At 42.6% G+C, this 20,763-nt stretch overlaps 1 protein-coding gene across 1 annotated transcript in view; it reads left to right on the top strand.

The window, feature by feature from the left end:
* Window positions 1–16,521: 16,521 nt before the first annotated feature.
* Window positions 16,522–20,763, top strand: part of LGMN (legumain) — a 35,851-nt gene continuing 31,609 nt past the window's right edge. Inside the window, exon 1 of the mRNA XM_007184261.2 lies at window positions 16,522–16,632. The gene's annotated coding sequence lies outside the window, so the exon portion shown is untranslated. The remainder of the gene's footprint in view (window positions 16,633–20,763) is intronic.

The following is a 20,763-nucleotide window of genomic DNA, read 5'->3' as shown; positions in this document are numbered from 1 at the left end:
GTGTATCAGTCTCTGTGTTAGTTATCTACTGCTGCATAACAAATTATCCCAAAACTTAGTAGCTTAAACAATATGGTGTTATATATTATCTCCCACAGTCTTGTGGGCAGGGATTTGGGAGCAGGTTGGCTGGGCAGTTCTGGATCAGATTGTCTTATGAGGGTCTTCCATGAGCTGCAGTCATCTGGAATCTTGACTGGCGCTGAAGGATCTGCTTCTCACCTGATTGGCAAGTCAGTGCTGTCTGTTGATGGGTGGCCTCTGTTTCTCTTCACATGGGCCTCTCTATAAGGATGCTTTAATGTCCTCATGGAATGGCAGCTTGCTTCCCCCACCAGGGCTGGGACCATGGTGAGGGAAGTGAGTCACTTAGAGGGCAAAATTGGAGGAGGCACGCACTCTCAGGGTTGTACACGTGTAGGGTGGGCACCTGAGAGTAAATGCCTCCCTATATTTTGTATCCTAGGTGCCTTGCTTATGTCATCCTAGACAAGAGGTCCCCAATCCCCGGGCCACGGACTGGTACCGGTCGGCGGCCTGTTAGGAACCGGGCCGCACAGCAGGAGGTGAGCGGTGGGGAGAGCGAGTGAAGCTTCATCTGCCGCTCCCCATCGCTGGCATTACCGCCTGAACCATCCCCCGGCCCTTTCCTTTGAAAAATTTTCTTCCACGAAACCGGTACCTGGTGTCAAAAAGGTTGGGGACTGCTGTCCTAGACCCAGCCTTGTCCCCCACAGTGAGCAATCCAAGAGGCCAATGAGGAAACTGCAATACCTTATGACTCAGACTCAGCAATCAGAAACCAACACTTTCACCGTATTTTACAGGCTACCCAGACCATCCCGGATTCAGTGTAGGAGGGGAATAAACAAGGGCGTGAGTAACCAGAGGTAAGGATCACTGGGGGTCATCTTGGGGGCTGACTACAACAGATAAGGTATAATGTCTGGGATTTACTATAAAATAATGTGGATTTTGGGAATTTGGTGGGATTCAATACAAATCAAGCAAGACTGACCATCGGTTGATCAACAACTGATAGGTAGGTACACGGAGGTCCATTATGCTGTGCTGTCTACTCTAGTAAACGTTTGAGATTTTCCATAATAAAAAATTAAAACAAGAAAAGACAACGTGATATGAGGTAGGAATTCTGCCCCGCCAGCATGGAGCAAGAGTTTGAGCTCTTCACTGTTTTCACTGTGTCTCATGGAATGTTTGATACATACTTGCCTAGTTGATCAGAATTGCCTGTTTTTATTTTTAAAATATGAGTGAGAAAAAGAAGTTGCTGAAGGATGCTTATATGGTATAATAACATCTATTTAAAACTTTTAAATCTGTGAAATGATACTATGTAATTTTAAAAAATATTTATTTATTTAGGCTGTGCCAGGTCTTAGTTGTGGCACGCGGGATCTTCATTGCAGCATGCGGACTTCTCAGTTGTGGGATGGGCATGTGGGATCTAGTTCCCTGACCAGAGATCGAACCCGGGTCCCCTGCATTGGGAGCGTGGAGACTTTTACCCACTGGACCACCAGGGAAGTCCCAATACTATGTAATTTTTAAAAAGACTTTTTTTTTAGAGCAGTTTTAGGTTTACAACAACATTGAGAGGAAGGCACAGAGATTTCCCATGTACCCCTTGCTCTCACACATGTATAGCCTCCCCCATTATCAATATCACTCACCAGAACAGTACACTTTTTATCAAGGATGAACCTACACTGACACATCATAATCACCAAAAGCCCATAATTTACAATAAGGTTCACTTTTTGTGTTGTATATTCTATGGGTTCAGACAAAAGTATAATGACATATAGCCATCATATTACAATATCGTAGAGTATTTTCACTGCCCTAAAAATCCTCTATGCTCTGCCTTTTCATCTCTCCCTGCCCCATCCCTAGCAACCACTGATCTTTGTATTGTCTCCATACCTTTGTCTTTTCCAGAATATCATATAGTTGGAATCCTATAGTATGTGGCCTTTTCAGTTTGGCCTCTTTCTTAATAATATGCATTTAAGTTTCCTCCATTCCTTTAATTGTACTATATACTCTTTTTAAATTTTTTTAAAATTAATTTTAATTGGAGTATGGTTGCTTTACAATGTTGTGTTAGCCTCCGCTACACAACAAAATGAATCGGCCATACATATACAGATATCCCCTACTATATACTTTTTATGGATGTATGCATGCCTAGTAAGAGTATAAAAATTTACAGGAATAATAAACATTAAGTTATGACAGTAGTTACTTCTGGGTTGAGGAAGCAGGGACAGAGGGGCCTTCAGACATAAGTTTTTTCAGGGTCAGAACAAAATAACATGATGTTATCACTTGATAAGGCTGGACTGTGGGTATATGGACATTTTTTATTCTATAGGCTTGTCTTACATTTGAAATATTTCAAAATAACAAAGTAAATTATTTTTTAAAAAGCCAAGATAGCCACTGCTGTTCGCCATTATACTAAAAGTCCCAGTCAATGTAATGAAATAAGAAAAAGAAATAAAACATTAAAACATTTGGCAAAGATCCAAATACTGCCATAGTGCTTGAAATAAAGAGATCTTTTAGAGGACTTGGGTAAAGAATTTTTGGGGAGGGGATAACAAAAGAGCATTTGTTCAGGGGTAGGAATAGTATGAAGACATCAGAGGTTCTTCTCTGAATGATGTAAAGGAAGGTAAGAAGTCCTGGGAGTTTATTAGCATAAAGCATCCCTAAGAAGATGAGTGTTGAATCTATTCATACACTCTGCATAACTTTTCATAGATTCAGGGTCTGTTCACTCATTTATGAAAGCATAAAGTTGTCTGGGAGTCCTTTATTGAGCACAAAGCTTTGTTAGCCATTTACCGCTTCCCGTTTTGATTTTTTTATTTCCTCAGTCAGCCATCTCACTTTTAACCAAGTGCTTTGTTATAGAAAAAGAAGAAAAAAGAGGAACTTAGGTCTACTTTTGTTCAACTTTGGTTAACTATTTTTACTTTTGAAATCATGTTAATTACTATCTGTGTGTTCTGCTAAATGTCACAAGGCAGGCTCACTATGCAATTCATCCCTAGTTTGGGGAAGTCATGGGTTCTGGCATATCAGCCAAAGATAACAGTGGATTTTGCCAATATCTTTTCATGCTCATTGAGGCTGTAGAAAGAAGATGCAAAAGAAATAATACTGATAGCATTTCTTTGATTTACTGAACACTAAAATTGAAAAAAGTTTTATTTGGGAAAGGAAGGATAAGAAAATGAGACAACATGGTACCAGGAACTTGATTCAACAAGTGGTTTTCAGGGCATGACCAGAGATCAGCCCAGATTCAGCCCCAAATCTTAGACTCTTTGATGTGTAGCAACACTTAGAGAGGCATCTGGGCTGGAAACCAGAAGAGCCATGTTCAAGTCCTGCTTTGCAGCTAACTTGTTGTATGATCTTAGCTGTCATGTTTCCTTCAGTGTCTCCGTTTCTTTATTTGCAAAATCAGGGTCCTGGGCTATATCATCTCCAAAGTTATTCTACATCCAAAAGTCAGAAAGGGACTTCATTTACTCTAGAAAGAATGTCACCTGAAGTAGGAACCATAATGTTGTTCTGGTCAACTCTCGCACATTCATTTGGTATTCAGCCAACATTTGCAAAGTGCTCACCATGTTTTGAGGGACTGGATGAAAACACGTAACAGCTAGTTGTCCCTAGACCAAGCAGTGATTTCTGAGCAAGATGTGGCAGAGGGAACCAGATCTGCCAAGAACATTTTGGCAGAACATCACTGTCTTCTTCAGCTAGGAGGCTGGGCCAAGCCTTCTTCTCAAAAATAATTCTCCAGGGACGGGACTTCAAACTTTTATCTTCGCTCTAGGGGAAACCTGGTCTAAAGAACTTTGAGGTTTTAATAGAGTTGATGGGAGGAAGAAAGTATCTTTTGAAAGGTTTAAGGAAATTTTTGGTTTCACCTCTGTTCCTTTGTTCTGGGAAGACAATGTGAATAATGATAACAGTAAATGATTCTGTATATGCCATATGCCAGGTATTGTACTAAGTCCTATTCATTCAATCCTCATAACAGACTGCAAGAAGGGTATTATTATTAACTCCATTTTACAGATGGGGAAACGTAGGAACAGAAAAGTTAAGAAAACTTACTCAAGATCACATACAGTAAGTAGTAGAGTTGGAATCTGAACCCAGACATCTGACAAATTGTGCTCTTAATTCCAACCACTGATGTCTCCCTAAATGGTTCTGTTAGTGATGTAAAAGTAGAGCTAGGATTAGCTTATGACCCAGTGTATTAGTTTCCCATGGCTGCTGTAACAAATTACCACTAACTTTGTAGCTTAAAACCACATAAATGTATTCTCTTACAGTCCTGGTGGTCAGAAGTCCAAAACGGGTCTCACTAGTCTAAAATCAAGGTGTTGGCAGGGCTACATTCCTTCTGGAGGCTCTAGGGGGGAATCTGCTTCCTTGATTTTTCAGAGGCTGCCTGCATTTCTTGGGTTATGGACTCCTCCATCTTCAAAGTTAGCAATGGCCAGTTGAGTCTTTCTTATGCTACACCACTCTGACACTCTCTTTTGCCTCCCTGTTTTCTCTATAATTACCCTTGTGATTATATTGGGCCCGCTTTGATAATCCAAGATAATTTCCCCATCTCAAGATCCTTAATCACCTCTGCAGTCTCTTCTGCCACGTAAGGAAACATGTTCACAGGTTCCAGGGATTAGGACATAGACATCTTTGGGGGCCCAGTAATTCTGCCTGTAGGTATTGGGTCAGCCAAAAAGTTTGTTCTGTTTTAAGTAAAAATAAAAGACCCTTTCCTCATTTTCACAAAGAACTTTATTAACCGAACGAACTTTTTGGCCAACCCAATATATACCCAAGAGGATTGAAAACATATCCACACAAAAACTCATATACGAATGTTCATAGCAGAATTATTTACAATAGCTAACAAGTGAAAACAACCCAAATGTCCATCAACTGATAAATAGATAAACAAAATGTGGTATACATCCTTACAATGAAATATTACTGAGCCAAAACAAAACAAAACAAAACAATGGAGTACTCATACATACACACATGGATGGACTTTTATAATATTATGCTAAATGAAAGAAGCCAGACACAAAAGGCCACATAATGCATGATTCCACTGTATGAAATATTCAGAAAAGGCAAATCTATAGAGACAGAAAGTAGATTTGTGGTAACTGGGACCTGGTGGTGGGAACAGAGAGTGACTGCAGATGGGCATAAGGGGCCTTTTGGGAATGACGGAAATGTTCTAAAATTAGACTGTGGGAATGGTTGCCTAACTCTATACATTTACTGTAAATTATTGAATTACATACTTAAAATGAATGAATTGTATGACATGTAGATATCTCAATAAAGCTGTTTCTTAAAATGAGAAGGACAGAATGAGTATAGAGTGCACATGTTGAAGTTGCCAACCCCTTTTCTTAACAAGGACTGTCTTTTATTCTGAGATTATTTCCTTCCCATGTTTTTTAAAGTTAATATATCCTTTCTTCCTAGAAGTGATGTGCTAGAAAATGGCAGTAATAGTAGTTGGTTTTTTATTGTCCTTCCTCGGAAAGTAAAAAGTAAACACCCTGTGTCATTTCTGGAAGGTTTGTGGGAACTGTAATGATCTGTGAAATCCAAGAGTTTGGAAGCCCTACACCAGCTAATCTGTAGAGCTGAAAGAGGTCTTAGGGATCACTGAGTTCAACCCTCTCATTTTCAAGATGAGAAAGGGCTGGAGGCCCATGGCAGTGGAGCCATTCATCAAAGGTTGCCTAGCCAGTCTCTGGATAGTTCATTTTCTTTCCACTCTCACTGCCTCCTCCAAGGCACCTTCTGATTCCAGGAAGCTAAGAATTGTTCTATTTGCCTATCAGTGTACACTAAGGTATGACATTCTAGGCAGGTCAAAATGTGAAGAGGTTTCACCCAGGACACAGTTCTAGGGGAAATGCCTGGCTCTACTGAGCTCAGTTAATCTGGATAAGTCACTTGACCCAGGCCAGCCCACACTGTCACATGACAGTCAAAGGCAGTGAAGTGCATCTGTCAGATGACTAAGAAGGGCTTACTGGCCAAAGGAGATGTTGACCATTTGTGTTGTTAACTAAGTGTACTTCCCCAAGACTCAGCAGAATGAACATGTGACTTAACTTACATGAACATGTAACCCCTGGGGCTGGACCTCAGCACCACATTCTCAGTTTCACTCTTGCTGCTGAAAATATACTGCAAAGGCACCTGTGAAAATTTCCAGACCCCCCAAAGATGAATCAGGCATTCTGTCTTTTTTTTTTTTTGGTTTTATTAATTTTTTTTTTCTTTTCGCTGCACTGCATAGCATGAAGGATCTTAGTTCCCTGACCAGGGATTGAACCTATGCCCCCTGCAGTGGAAGTGCAGATTCTTAACCACTGGACCACCAGGGAAGTCCCAGGCATTCTGTCTTTATTTATTTACATCTAGTTTTAATTCCAGAAAGTATTGAAGGCAGCTTTCAAGGATGCATAAAATACAGAGAGTGTAAATTAAAAGGGAGAGTGATATGAAAGCAATCAAAGTGTCCATCAACAGATGAATGGATAAAGAAGACATGGTACACACACACACACACACACACACACACACACACACACACTCTCACACAATGGAATACTACTCAGCCATAAAAAAGAATGAAATTTTGCCATTTGCAATAACATGGATGGACTTGGAGGGTATCATGCTAAGTGAAATAAGTCAGACAGAGAAAGACAAATACTGTATGATATCATTTATATGTGGAATCTAAAAAACACAATAAACTAGTGAATATAACAAAAAAGAAACAGACTCACAGATATATAGAACAAACTAGTGGTTACCAGTGGAGAAAGGGAAGGTGGGAGGGGCAATATAAGGGAAGGGGATTAAAAGGTAAAAACTATTTTGTATGAAATAAGCTACAAGGATCTACTGTACAACACAGGGAATATAGCCAATATTTTATAATAACTATAAATGGAGTATAACCTTTAAAAATTGTGAATCACTATACTGTACACCTGTAACTTATATAATATTGTACAGCAACTATACTTCAATTTTAAAAAAGTTTAGAAAGAGGGAGAGTGATACTAAAATTATGTAAATATGGAAGTCATGTTCTGACCTGAAACCCAACTTTTTATTAAAAATGTCTATAAAAATATTCAATTAAAATTTTTACACCTCTTAGCTCTAAAGCACAAATTTTTTTTTTAAACATCTTTATTGAAGTATAATTGCCTTACAATGGTGTGTTAGCTTCTGCTTTATAACAAAGTGAATCAGTTATACACATACAATATGTTCCCATATCTCTTCCCTCTTGCATCTCCCTCCCTCCCACCCTCCCCATCCCACCCCTCTAGGTGGTCACAAAGCACCGAGCTGATCTCCCTGTAAAGCACAAATTTTTAAAAACTTTATTGTGATTGGGCTTCCCTGGTGGCGCAGTGGTTGAGAGTCTGCCTGCCAATGCAGGGGACACGGGTTCGAGCCCTGGTCTGGGAAGATTCCACATGCCGCGGAGCGACTAGGCCCGTGAGCCACAATTACTGAGCCTGCGCATCTGGAGCCTGTGCTCCGCAACAAGAGAGGCCGCGATAGTGAGAGGCCCGCGCACCGCGATGAAGAGTGGCCCCCACTTGCCGCAACTAGAGAAAGCCCTCGCACAGAAACGAAGGCCCAACACAGCCATAAATAAATAAATAATTAATTAATTAAAAAAAAAAGTTAAGGATGTACCTCATATATCTTATTAAAAAAAAACTTTATTGTGATATAACTCACATACTATAAAATTCACTGTTTTAAAGTGTACAATTCAGTGGGGTTTTTTGTTGTTTTTTTTGGCCACGCTGCATGGCTTGCAGGATCCTAGTTCCCCGACCAGGGATCAAACCCACGCCCTCAGCAGTGAAAGTGCGGAGTCCTAACCACTGGCCCACCAGGGAATTTGCAAAATTAGATATCTTTTTTCTTTTTTTTGGTCGCACCACGCGGCCAGCAGGATCTTAGTTCCCCAACCAGGGATGGAACCCGTGCCCGCTGCAGTGGAAGCACAGAATCCTAACCATTGGACCACTAGGGAATTCCCTCAGTGGTTTTTAATATATTCACTGTTCTGCACCCATCACCAATATCTAATTTAAGAACATTTTCACTACCCCAAAGAGAAAACTCTGTACCTGTTAGGAGTCACTCCCCATTCTATCCCGGTCCCTTGCTGGGAGAAAATATTTGCAAAAGACATATCTGATAAAGGACTATTATCCAAAATACATATATATATGAGAAAATTAACAACCCAATTTTAAAATGGGCAAAAGACCTGAACAGACACCTCACCAAAGAAGATATAGAAATGACACATAAATATATGAAAAGATGCTCAACATCGTATGCTATTAGGGACTAGCAAATTAAAACAACGATGAGATACCACTACTCACCTATTAGAATGGCCAACATCCCAAACATTGAAGACACCAAATGCTGGTGAGAATGTAGAATAAGAACTCTTGTTCATTGCTGGGGAGAATGCAAAATGGTACAGGTACAGCCACTTTGGAAGACAGTTTGGCATTTTTTTATAGAACTAAACATACTCTTTCCACGTGATGCTGCAGTTGTGCTCCTTGCTATTTCTCCAAGTGAGTGAAAACTCATGTCCACACAAAATCTGCACGTGGATGTCTATAGCAGCTTTATTCATAATTACCAAAACTTGGAAACAACTAAAATGTCCTTCAGTAGATGAAGATAAATAAACTGTGGTACATCCAGACAATGGAATATTATTCAGTGCTAAGAAGAAATGAACTCTCAAGCCATGAAAAGATATGGAAAAAACTTAAATGCATATTACTAAGTGAAAGAAACCAATGTAAGAAGGCTACATACTGTAGGATTCCAAATACGTGACATTCTAGAGAAGAAAAATCTATGGAGACAGTTAAAAGATCAGTGGTTGCCAGGGGTTTGGGGGAGGGAGGGATGAACAGGCAGAGCACAGAAGATTTTTAGGTCAGTGAAACTATTCTGTATGATACTGTAATGGTGGATCAATATCATCATACATTTGTCAAAATCCATAGACTGTACAACACCAAGAGTGAACCCTAATGTAAATTATGGATTTTTGGGTGATAATGACGTGTCAGTGTAGATTCATTGGTTGTCATAAAAGCGTAACTCTGGTGCAAGATGTTGATTGTTTGGGAGGCTGTGTGTATATCGGGTACGGGGGTGGGGCGGTATATGGAATTCTCTGTACTTTCTGCTCAATTTTGCTGTGAACCTAAAACTACTCTAAAAAATAAAGTCTATTAAAATTAACCAAAATAAATAAGTAACCGGAATAGCACACCAAGAAACTATCATATATACTCGACTTTAGTATCACGCTTAAGTTGTGATGGTTCCACTGTAGTGGATGCTCTTGGTGCCCTGCCCGGGATCCCTTCACTGGGCCAGTGAACTACCAGGTGTTGGCTGCTAAGAGCTCACTCTGCACCTTTCTTAGGTTGGTTCCCACTCTGCCTTTGGCTAAGGGAAGCTGTCCCCCACCAGGAGATGCCCTGGAGGTTATACTTCCTCTTCACGGCCAATGACTGGCCAAGGTGGGTGGAACAACCTCTATGGTACAAGGTGTGCTTCAGAGCTCCTCGTGGGATTAGGCTGAGGCCCACTTCTTCCTGAATCCATATCTCTTCAGAGTTCCTTCTTTTGCCCTGTCCCTTTCCCCCACTCCCCTCTAGGTTTCTCCTGAGAACATGCCCTCAACAACTCACTTGCACAAGGATCACCTCTCAGGCTTTGTTTCTAGGGAACTGATCCATGACAATTCCTATGGACTGTCCCTGTCTTCCAAGTATATCCTGATTTATTTTGCAAAATATTACATGGAAGGTCATCTTAAAAGGGTCAGGTGTTTCATTGTCCACAGTATTGCTCTGATGCAAACAAACAAAAGAACTTTAAATATTTTTTTCTGCCTTGGTGGTCTGAGACACATAGCATTGCAGCTGGGCCTGACTCCAAGCCAAAACCAAGACTTTTCCTCCCAAGCACATGTTTTTACATTAAAAGAGTGACTTTGGAGGAAAAAAAGTGGAAGTAAAAGAAGAAAGGACTGTGGTGGTGACATACAAAGTGGCCAGAAATGAGTCTGAAAAACTGTGGGTTTCCCTTGGGTGGGCCACAGATTTCAGATTTCACAATAAGACTTGTGTTTACACACACACACACACACACACACACACACACACACATTCATTTATACAATTCAGTGTCTCCCCTTCAAGAACTAACTATATTAAGACCAGTCAGAATTTCTACCTTGGTCCTTCTGAAAAGCATACTCCACTAGGTAATGAAGACAACCTTGACAGCATCCTTGGAGGAGAAAAGCCCCCGCTCAGCTTGATTCCTGACCCCTGCTCTCCAGGCTAACCTCCCTTACAGACTTTGGGCCATTTATTTAATTTCTCTGAGCCTTCACTTTTTCATCTGTAAAATGGGAATAGTAATAGTCCCTACTTCATAGACTTTATTAGTTAATTAATCCTTTAAAGAGGACTAAATGATAAAATAATACTCTGCTAACAGGTCCTGAGTGAGCTTTAAAAAACATGACAGCTTTAATACTAAAGGGAAAAAAGACATTTTAAAATTGGGCTCCTGAGGTCCTTGACTTCAGGCCTGTCTCTGATTACGCTACAACCTCCTCCTGTTCTGTCGTCACCTGGAATTTACTGAGCGCTCACGGGACCTCTGCAGAAGGCTCGTGCTCCCCTCGCTAGATCTGCTTTGCGGTGCCCGTGCTTGTTGGCAATGGAACTCCCTTCTCCCTCTCCTGAGGGTGAAGTGCAGGCTTGCTTGGCTGCTCTGGAACAGAGCTGGACTACAAAGCTTACCTAGCTCTGTTTTCTTTCTTCGTAGGTTAAACATTTACACAGGCCCCTCAGATGTGCAGAAAATATTGTGTTCCTCTACTTCCTTCAACTGGATCTTGCAGGCTAAAAGGGCAGGGGAAGGAAGACGGCTTAAAGTTGCCAGTGAGAGGCTTCTCAGATTCTTCTGGTTTAAATCACTTTCCTTCAGATTTTGGGGGAAAACTGATTAGTCTTTCAGGCTGTCTTCTTGGTGGCAGAAATGGCTGGATATCCCCAAATACCCATTCTCTCTTGCTTCCTTTAATAACAGAACCCCTGAGTTTTAGCCAGGTCCATGGCTGCCCAACTAAAGACTGCATTTCCGAGCCTCCCTTGAAGCCAGGTATGGCTATGTGCCTCAGTTCTGGCCAGCAGGATGTAATATACATGTACATTTTCCAGCTGGCTGCCTGGAATGTGACATGGTGTGGAGCCATCTTGGACCAGATAAAGCCAACGATCTAGGAACGGGAGAGCTCAAGACAGAAGGAATCTGGGTCCCCAACACCAGGGAGCTTCTCTATCAGCCCTGGACTGCTAACACTTGAAGTGTTTCATGAGAGAGAAACCCATCTTGTTTGTGTCACTGTCACTTTGGTTTTTGTCATAGCAGCTGACTCTGCATTCTAACTAATATACTTTCTGTTCCCTCCTCTTTTCCAAATGGCATCTGTAGACAGGGTAGACTTATGTAGCCTCGTGGCCATCAGAGGTGAACTCAATTTGGTTCTCCACTTAGGGTCTCACAGGCTGAACTCCAGGTGTTGGCCAGTCTGGGTGTCTACCTGGATGCTCTGGGGAAGAATCCACTTCCAAGCTTATTCAGCTGGTTGGCAGAATTATGTTCATTGAGTTTGTAGGACTGATGTCCCCATTTCTTTGCTGGCTGTCAGCTGGAGTCCTCTCTTAGCTCCTTAAGCTGCCTGCATGTCTGTGGCCCCTCTATCTTCAAACCAGCAATGACTCTCTCTAGCACTAGCCAGAGAAAATTCTGCTTTTAAAGGGCTCATACAATTAGAGTAGGCTCACCTGCCCAGATAATCTCCCTTTTGCCATATAACATAATCACTGGAATGATATCTCATCATCTTCCGAGGTTTCACCCATACTGAAAGAGGAGCAGATTATACATGAGTGAGGGTTATGGGGGTCATTCTTAGACTACTGCCTACCACAGGGGTAAAGAAATGCTTATTGATTGACTGGAAATCCTTAAAACAACAACCAAGAAGAGATGGTGCCCCCCCCTGAGTACAGGAGCACAGCAAACCGCACTTACCTGTATCATGCCATTTAATTCAATTGATACTTACTTAATGAGCACCTACTATATGACAGCTACACTTTTAGCACTGTGAATATAGAAATAGATGAGATAGACTGGGTCTTGCTCTCAAGCAGTTTAACTTTTAGTGGAGCCCCAGGAAATGAACTAACAAAAAATAAAGTGAGATCCTGAAGCTAGGTAAAAGGCTAGAGAATGATCATAAAGCTAGGTAAAAAGCTAGCTAGAAAGGCTAGAGGTTTGTGTGCTATTTTGGGTCAGCTGGCCCAGGGCAGCCTCTCTGAGGAGGTGGTGCCATTTGGGCAGGAGCTGGTTGTGTGCCTGGAAGGGGAAGGGCATTCCAGGAAGAGGGAGCTGCATACACAAGGGCAAGAAAGCCATCAGGCTGGAGTGGAGTGAGTCATGTGGCAGGAAATGAGGTCACGGGGTTAGGCAGGCAATGTGAGCCAGGCAGAATTTTATTCTGGAAGGATGGGATGGTTTTTGAGCTGGAAATCATGATGAAAAGTTTCGGAAATAGAGAGTAGTGATGGTTGCCCAGCAATGTGAATGTAATGAATGCTATTGAATTGCACATATAACAATGGTTAAAATGGCAAATTTTATGTCATATATGTTTTACTACAATAAAAAAAGAAAAAGGAAAAAAAAAAGAATAAGTAGTACTTGGTCAGAATAAAAACAAAGGGAGTTGGGAGCTGCAGGGAACAGTGTGGTTAAATGCTCAGGGAAAGGGAGGGTATGGAACATTTAAAAAAAAAAAAAAAAGATAATCTGAAGAAGGCCCAAGGGAGGCTTCTGGGGTGCTGGCCAGGCTCAGTTTTTCATCTGGGTGCTTGTTACCTGGACGTGTTTGCTTTGTGAAAGTGTATTGAGCTGTACATTTATAATTTGTGCATTTTCCTCTATGCACATTATACTTCCATTGAAATATTTAAGTTTAAGAATAAGATCAGTCTGTCTGCGGTGGGAGGAATTGACTGTAGGGACCCTCAGGGCTGAGGCTAGGGTCCATCACTTATCAGGCACTCAGTGAATAGCTGACACTTGGCTGGACACTGAACTAAGTTTTTTCATTACATGTATCATTTTATTTGGTCTTTATAACAACCCTATGAAGCACAGAGAAGTGAAATGATTGCCCAGGGTCACACAACCAGGAAATGTGGCAGAGATGGAATTGAAACTCAGGTGGTCTGGATCCATAGTCTAGGCCTTTAACCATCACATAAAATGGAGTGAATGAATGAATGAATGAACGATATATTCAGCTCTCTCTTTCTCTCTAAACCAGAGGTTCTCAACATGGGGGAAACTTTTGGCAAAGTCTGGAGACATTTTTGGCTGCCATAACTTGGGAGAGGGGTGCTACTAGCATCAGATAGGTAGTGGCTAGGGATGCTGTTAAACATCCTAAAATGTGCAGGACAGGCCCCCACCTTCCCACCAACAAAGAATTAGTGGGCCCCAAATATAGTAGTGCTGAGAAGTGTTGAGAAACCCGCTCTAAACCTAACCAATTTCTTTCACACTCTCCCCAACTCTTGTTGCTTTATAATCTTAATCTCTCACTTAATCTCCCACCATTAGATAAGAAAAGGGTCTGAATTTGACAGGGCTCCTCAGGGCTCTTACCTCTGGTGAGAGTTATGGGCCACATCCATATCCAGCTGAGCCTCATTAACCTCTGATTGCATGGAATGGTGGCAAGAGTCCCAGACTGTGACTTTTCTTGTGAGAATTCTGCCAGGGGCATTTGATGGGGAGGTCCCCATGCCTGTATGTCCACGGGGAACCTGCCACCTTCCTGCCACCTGTGTGCTGCTTTGGTGCCAACTTCTCTGCTCCTGGCATTTCCTATTAGCACATACCTTGCTGCCATCCCATGAGTGGGTACCAGGAGCCCAGGCAGTGCCCAAAGTCAGATCCCCATCTTCTTTTCCTAATTGGGATTCTTAATTTATAGCCCAGCAACCAAAGATCCTATTAACACAGGGAGTAGCTAATATTTATAGGGCACTTACTTGGTGCTAAGTACTGTGTTAACAAATTTAATCCTCAGAGAGACCTTATGAAGTAGGTGCCGTTTTTTCCATTCAACAGTTGAGGAAACCTAGGCACTGAGAAGCTAAGCGACTTGCTCAGGTCACACAGCTTGTAAATAGTAAAACTGGGATTTGGATTCAGGTAGCTTGATGGCAGAGCCCACCACCTACAAGTTCCCATTCCAGGCCTCTCACATCTCAGCCTCCTCCCCGTGGCTGGCCTAGGCTAGACACCTTACAGCCTCTTCTGAGGCTTACCTGACCGTCACCATGGCAACCCCCCCCCCCCCCCCCCCGCCCATGGTCCTCAACTTTCAGCCACCTTCTCTTGTCCCAACTCTGAGCTCTCAGGCCACAATGCTGCTGAGGGAGACTGAGGGGGCTACCCCCGGCCCTTTGTTTGCCTAAACATGCCTGGCACCAGGCCACTATTTTTATTCCATTTCAATTGTGAAAGCCTCACCTGCCAGAGGTCACCATTTATTCTGGGTGAATTGAGGGAGTGGTTAAAGACACTCTGCCTCTCTTACTAGACAGTAAGTTTTCAAGGGTAAGGGACAGAATCCTAATTCTCTCCATGTTCAGTTACACCTGGCATATAATGTTAATGCTCCCCATTGAGGAAGACTGTGAAAGCATAGTGGTCATGAGAATTGACCTTGGGCTACGATAGACCTGAGCTTGAAGCCCATGTTCACTTCGGAGCTGTGATCTTTTTTTTTTTTTTTTTTTTAAACATCTTTATTGAAGTATAATTGCTTCACAATGGTGTGTTAGTTTCTGCTTTATAACAAAGTGAATCAGCTACACATATACACACGTTCCCATATCTCCTCCCTCCTGCATCTCCCTCCCTCCCACCCTCCCCATCCCCCCCCACCAGCTGTGATCTTGGGCCAGCTGCTTAACTCAGGGTGGGTAAACTTTTTCTGTAAATGGTCAGACAGTATATATATATTCTTCTGCGGGCCATATAGTCTCTCCTATAAATACTCATCTCTGCCTTGTTCCCCAAAACAGCCATACCTAAACCAATGGGTGTGGCTGTGTTCTTTTTTTTTTTTGGCGGCACTGGCGGCTTGTGGGATCTTAGTTCCCTGACCAGGGATCGAACCCAGCCCCAGCAGTGAAAGCGTGGAGTCCTAACCACTGGACTGCCAGGGAATTACCGAGGCTGTGCTCTTATAGACTTTTATTCACAAAATAGGCAGTAGGCCCAGGGTAGTATGCTGACCCATGATTTACTGTAAAAGAGGATTATAAAAGAAGATCAGGGAATCCCCTGGCGGTACAGTGGTTATGCCTCTGCGCTTTCACTGCCAAGGGCCTGGGTTCAATCCCTACTCAGGGAACTAAGATCCCATAAGCTGCCCCGCCAAAAAAAAGACAACCCATGAATGTAGTCCTATATCTTGCACTTGACGTCTTGATGTCCTTGAGCGAAACTGGACTTATTCCCTCACAATAATTCAACTCAACTTTCTGTGCTCCACAACATGGCACTTTGTATGTATAGTATTTCATTTTTCTCTCCCTGTGAGATAATACCAACCGTCTGAGAAGTAGCATTGCATATGGATTAAAAGCACGGGATTCTGCAACTAGACTGCCTGGCTCCGAATTCTGGCTCTGCCACTTCACAGGTGTGTGACCTTCAGAAAATTAACCTCCCTGACAAAACTTCCCTCCATTGCCCTATGTGTACGCTAATAGTTCCTCCCTCTCGTAGGGTTGTTACGAGGATGAAACGGATCTGCACATCGAATCTCCTGGGGCTCTTTAAAGATTCCAAAACCCAGGCCACACGCAGACCAATGAACTCACAGTCTCTAGGGTGAGGCGGAGGCATCAGTGTCTCTGAAGCTACTCTAGGTGGTTCCAATATGTGCACAAGTTTGGAAACTGAGGGTTAAAGTGCTCCGCGCGCTAGCTTTGATTCTTGGGTGGAATCACTGCGCCCCCTGTTCCCACGCACTCCAGGACCCCCGTCCCCACCCACCCAGCCCTAGCTCACTGCGTACCCACCTCCCTGGGTTTCTTGAGCCTCAGAGCTCAGAAGGCCCGGCGGGTGCACGCTGGGACTCGTAGTCCCTGCGACTCTCCGGCCTCTTTCCCGCCTCCCATTGGCTTTCGAAGACGCCCCGCCCCGAAGCTCCGCCAATCACCACGGCGCAGCAGACCCTCAAAGCGGGGAGGGAGGATACTGCTCTGCAATCACTGCAGGGCGGCTGTCGGAAGGTGGCTGGTTGGAGGCGGCGCGTCGCGAGGAGTTCCCACGGTCCCACCGCAGGTAACCGTGATTCCTGGCAGGGGACTGGGACCGGGTCCCAAGCCCCGGACTAGCGTCGCCCATCTGCCGCAGCTCTTGGCTTCAAGGCGGGGATTTTCAGTTTCCCCGGCCTTTTCTGAGTAATCCATTTCTCACCCAGCGAAAGGGAGTTTCGGCAAACGATGAATCCCGAGGGAAACCCTGCGACCTCTCAGCCTGCCGTGCTGTGGGGTTGTTGGTTGGCAGGGTGGGACTCCTTCTGTTGCGCGTGCTCTGGCTGGAAACCCAGGCTCCTCCGAGCTCACAGAGAAACAGACCCAAGACGAGGGCACATTTACTAAGGTCTCATAGCCGGAGAGTGCCGGGAGGTGTCTGGGGCCTGGTTCCCAAATTCAGTCTACAAACAGGTCAAGCTGTTGAGGCTTGTCATGCAGAGGATTGCACCCGTTTCCAGTTAGTTCTCAGTAGTCCAAGGGGGAAGGGGTTATGTTAACCACCACAACTAATATACCCAAACGTATAAAAACATCCCTTCTGAGAAATCAGGAAAGCTCTACTTCTCAGAGGCTTGAGCTGGTGGGAGTTACAGGATGATTCACATCAGCCATGGAAGTGAAGGTTATCTGGATTTGGTCCCCTGCTCCTAACTATTAGAGTTGAGGTTATACCCACATGTGTTATTCAGTGCCAAGAATTGCAGAATCTGGGGGCTGGGAGAAGGAACTTTGCGTCATGTGCTTCGTTTGAGAGGTGAAAATAAATGCCCAGGATTTGAGAGGTGCCCTGTGGTATGTAGTGAGTGGAGTAGCCCTGCTTTCTTTACTCCAGGGCTGCATTAGTTAGCAAACATATATTGAGCCTTACTACGCTTTTTGAGCAGGGATTATTTCGTAAAGGGGAGAAGCAGTCTACCATGAACTATTCCAGTGTTCCAGGGGCAGCATCTAACCCTGACTTGTGGGAAGAGATAGAACTTCGCAGAGAAGGGAATGATTGAATGGAGTTTGAGGGACGGGCAGGAGCTGATGAGATGAGGAAGAGCTTTTCGCCTGGAAAACAGCATGATGAAGGCAGGGAAAGAGCACCAATTTTGGACCTGGAGTCCCGGAGCCTGGTTGGAGCAAGGGATTTCATGTGGATAGTGGAGAACAGAGAGGCACATCTTGCAGGACCTCCTGTGCTGCTGTAAGAGATTTGGATTTTGTCCTGAAAGCCCCGGAAGCCGAATTTAGTAGATGTGTATCTTAGATACTCTCTAATGTGGAAAAGTGTTGGGGAGAGGCCACACCAGGGAGCTCGTTGCAGTAATTCCCAGGAGAATTGCTGAGGGTTTTAAAGACAGTTGCAGTGGGAAGGGAGAGAAGATGAGAAAAGGGTTGTGAACTGTTAAGGAGGTGAACACCATACCCAGTATTGTTCAGTAAAAATATACTGAAGTGAATGCTGTCTCTTGAGTTTTCCACCTATGACTATCTTTTAAGGAAATTACCAGCATTTTTTTCCCCCCTTAAACTGCAGACGTTGCTTTGTAGACCAAAATTCGAATCCCAGTTTAGGATGGGGAAATTATCACATATGTCGAGGATGTTGAAATCTGAATGGTTAAACATATAAGACTTGAATTTTCCTGTAATCCAGGAGACACAAATTAAACCCCATAATTAGATCACTTTATATCTATCAGATTAGGAATTATGAAGTTTGATACTCTCAAGAGATGATAGAAATTTGGAAGAATATCTTAGAACAGTACAGCTGCTAGCAAAATAGGTATATCTTTTTTTTTTTTTTTAATTTTATTTTTGGCTGCGTTGGGTTTTCGTTGCTGCACGCAGGCTTTCTCTAGTTGCGGCGAGCGGGGGCTACTCTTCGTTGCGGTGAGCGGGCTTCTCATTGCGGTGGCTTCTCTTGTGTGGAGCACGGGCTCTAGGTGTGCAGGCTTCAGTAGTTGCAGCATGCAGGCTCGATAGTTGTGGCTCACGGGCTCTAGAGCGCAGGCTCAGTAGTTGTGGTGCACGAGCTTAGTTGCTCCGCGGCGTGTGGGATCTTCCCAGACCAGGGCTCGAACTTGTGTCCCCTGCATTGGCAGGTGGATTCTTAACCACTGCGCCACCAGGGAAGCCCCAAAATAGGTATATCTTAAGACTCAGTGGTTCTACTCCTAAAGTACCTTAGAGAAAGAGACATCTGTATACAAGGAGATGAGTATAAGAATGTTTTTGCAACATTGTTTGTAATAGTAAAAAAATTGAAACAGCCTAAATGTCTATTAGTAGGGGAATGTTAATAAAGTGGATATATATTTTTTTAAGTATAATAAATTGATTGGAACGAAATAACTTACGGTAGTGGTTACCTTGTGGTATGGGGAGAATGGGACAGGACATGGCGGACTATTTTTTCTGTAATGTTTTGTTTATGGGGAAACAGGGTTAACGGATTTACAGAATATTAACAGTTGATGATCTGGATGATGGTAACAGGTATTTTATGTTATACTTTGTACATTTCTGTAGTTTAATGTGTATCCTTAAATTTTGTAAAATATAAATTATAGCAAAATTGAACTTAACGTCTAGCTATAAAAGTCATGTTCATTGATTTTGGGAAAAGACTACAAACTATTATTAATCCCAGGTTTCAAAATATAGTAATTTGGAAGAAATTCAAAAAAAGGAATTCAAGTGCCAATAAAAGCAGTGAAAATAAAACTGGAAAAACCATTAACCATTGGTAAAATTTTACTTTGCTACATTCCTAATTCTAATCATTAGTAGATTTTAAAAATGTAGGGAGGGGGAAGGGTAAGCTGGGATGAAGTGAGAGAGTGGCATTGACATATATACACTACCAAATGTAAAATAGATAGCTAGCGGGAAGCAGTGGCATAGCACAGGGAGATCAGCTCCGTGCTTTGTGACCATCTAGAGGGGTGGGATAGGGAGGGTGGGAGGGAAACGCAAGAGGGAGGGCATATGGGGATATATGTATGCGGATAGCTGCTTCACTTTGTTATACAGCAGAAACTAACACAACATTGTAAAGCAATTATACTCCAATAAAGATGTCAAAAAAAAAATCCTTGATGTAAAAAATAAAAATAAATAAATAATAAATAATGCTTTCTTGACTATATCTATTTTGAAATATGATATAGCTGCTAGTACCTTTTGTAATGTTAAAAAATAATTTTTAAAAAGTAAAGTCATAATTCTATACAGATATAAAAATGAACAAGTGTTAAAGATTGTATTTAACTTATTTTTAAAATATTTTTTCTTTTCTTTTTTTATTTTTCTTTTTATTTTTTATTTATTTATGGCTGTGTTGGGTCTTCGTTTCTGTGCGAGGGCTTTCTCTAGTTGTGACAAGCGGGGGCTACTCTTCATCGCGGTGCGCGGGCCTCTCACTGTCGCGGCCTCTCTTGTTGTGGAGCACAGGCTCCAGATGCGCAGGCTCAGTAATTGTGGCTCACGGGCCCAGCTGCTCCGCGGCATGTGGAATCTTCCCAGACCAGGGCTCGAACCCGTGTCCCTTGCATTGGCAGGCAGATTCTCAACCACTGCGCCACCAGGGAAGCCCTATTTAACTTATTAATGAGGAGATTCAGTGAGGTATTACAACCAGTTCAAAGGAGATTCCAAAGTACATTTGTAGATTAGAAATACTGAAATGTGCATTGTGAAGCCTGGCTTCTTTCTTTCACTAGGGGAGTCACTTGAACCTTCACTTGATAGAATTCATTTGCATGTCTTTAGACATGAATTACTAGCATTGCTAGTATCCATGGTTTACAGAGTTGTGAAAAAAATTTCCATAGAATCAGAATTAGATAACCTTGAAGGACATGCTGTAATCTAGAATCTGCTTTGCCACTGAATCAGAAATTTTCCCTATGGAAAAAAGTTTGATTAACCAACTTGAACAAAATCCGTATTTTGTTTGAGATTTGAGATAAGACCTATTTGGATTATTTTTTTTTAATTTCACTCTTGAAACAGGAAATCAAAGGATTTGAGAACTGAATGGGCCCTTAATAGTTTAGTTCTACCGTCTCATTTCACAGATGGACAATTAAGGCCCAGAGAGGGTCTCCCTTGACTTAGTAACTACCTGTCCGATATTAAAGAGTAATTGCAGCTGACATTTGTT

This window comes from Balaenoptera acutorostrata (genome assembly GCF_949987535.1).
Source record: "Balaenoptera acutorostrata chromosome 3 unlocalized genomic scaffold, mBalAcu1.1 SUPER_3_unloc_1, whole genome shotgun sequence".
NCBI classification, from domain to species: Eukaryota; Metazoa; Chordata; class Mammalia; order Artiodactyla; family Balaenopteridae; genus Balaenoptera; species Balaenoptera acutorostrata.
The sequence above is the reverse complement of the archived record's forward strand: the minus strand, read 5'-3'. Positions and strand labels throughout refer to the sequence as shown.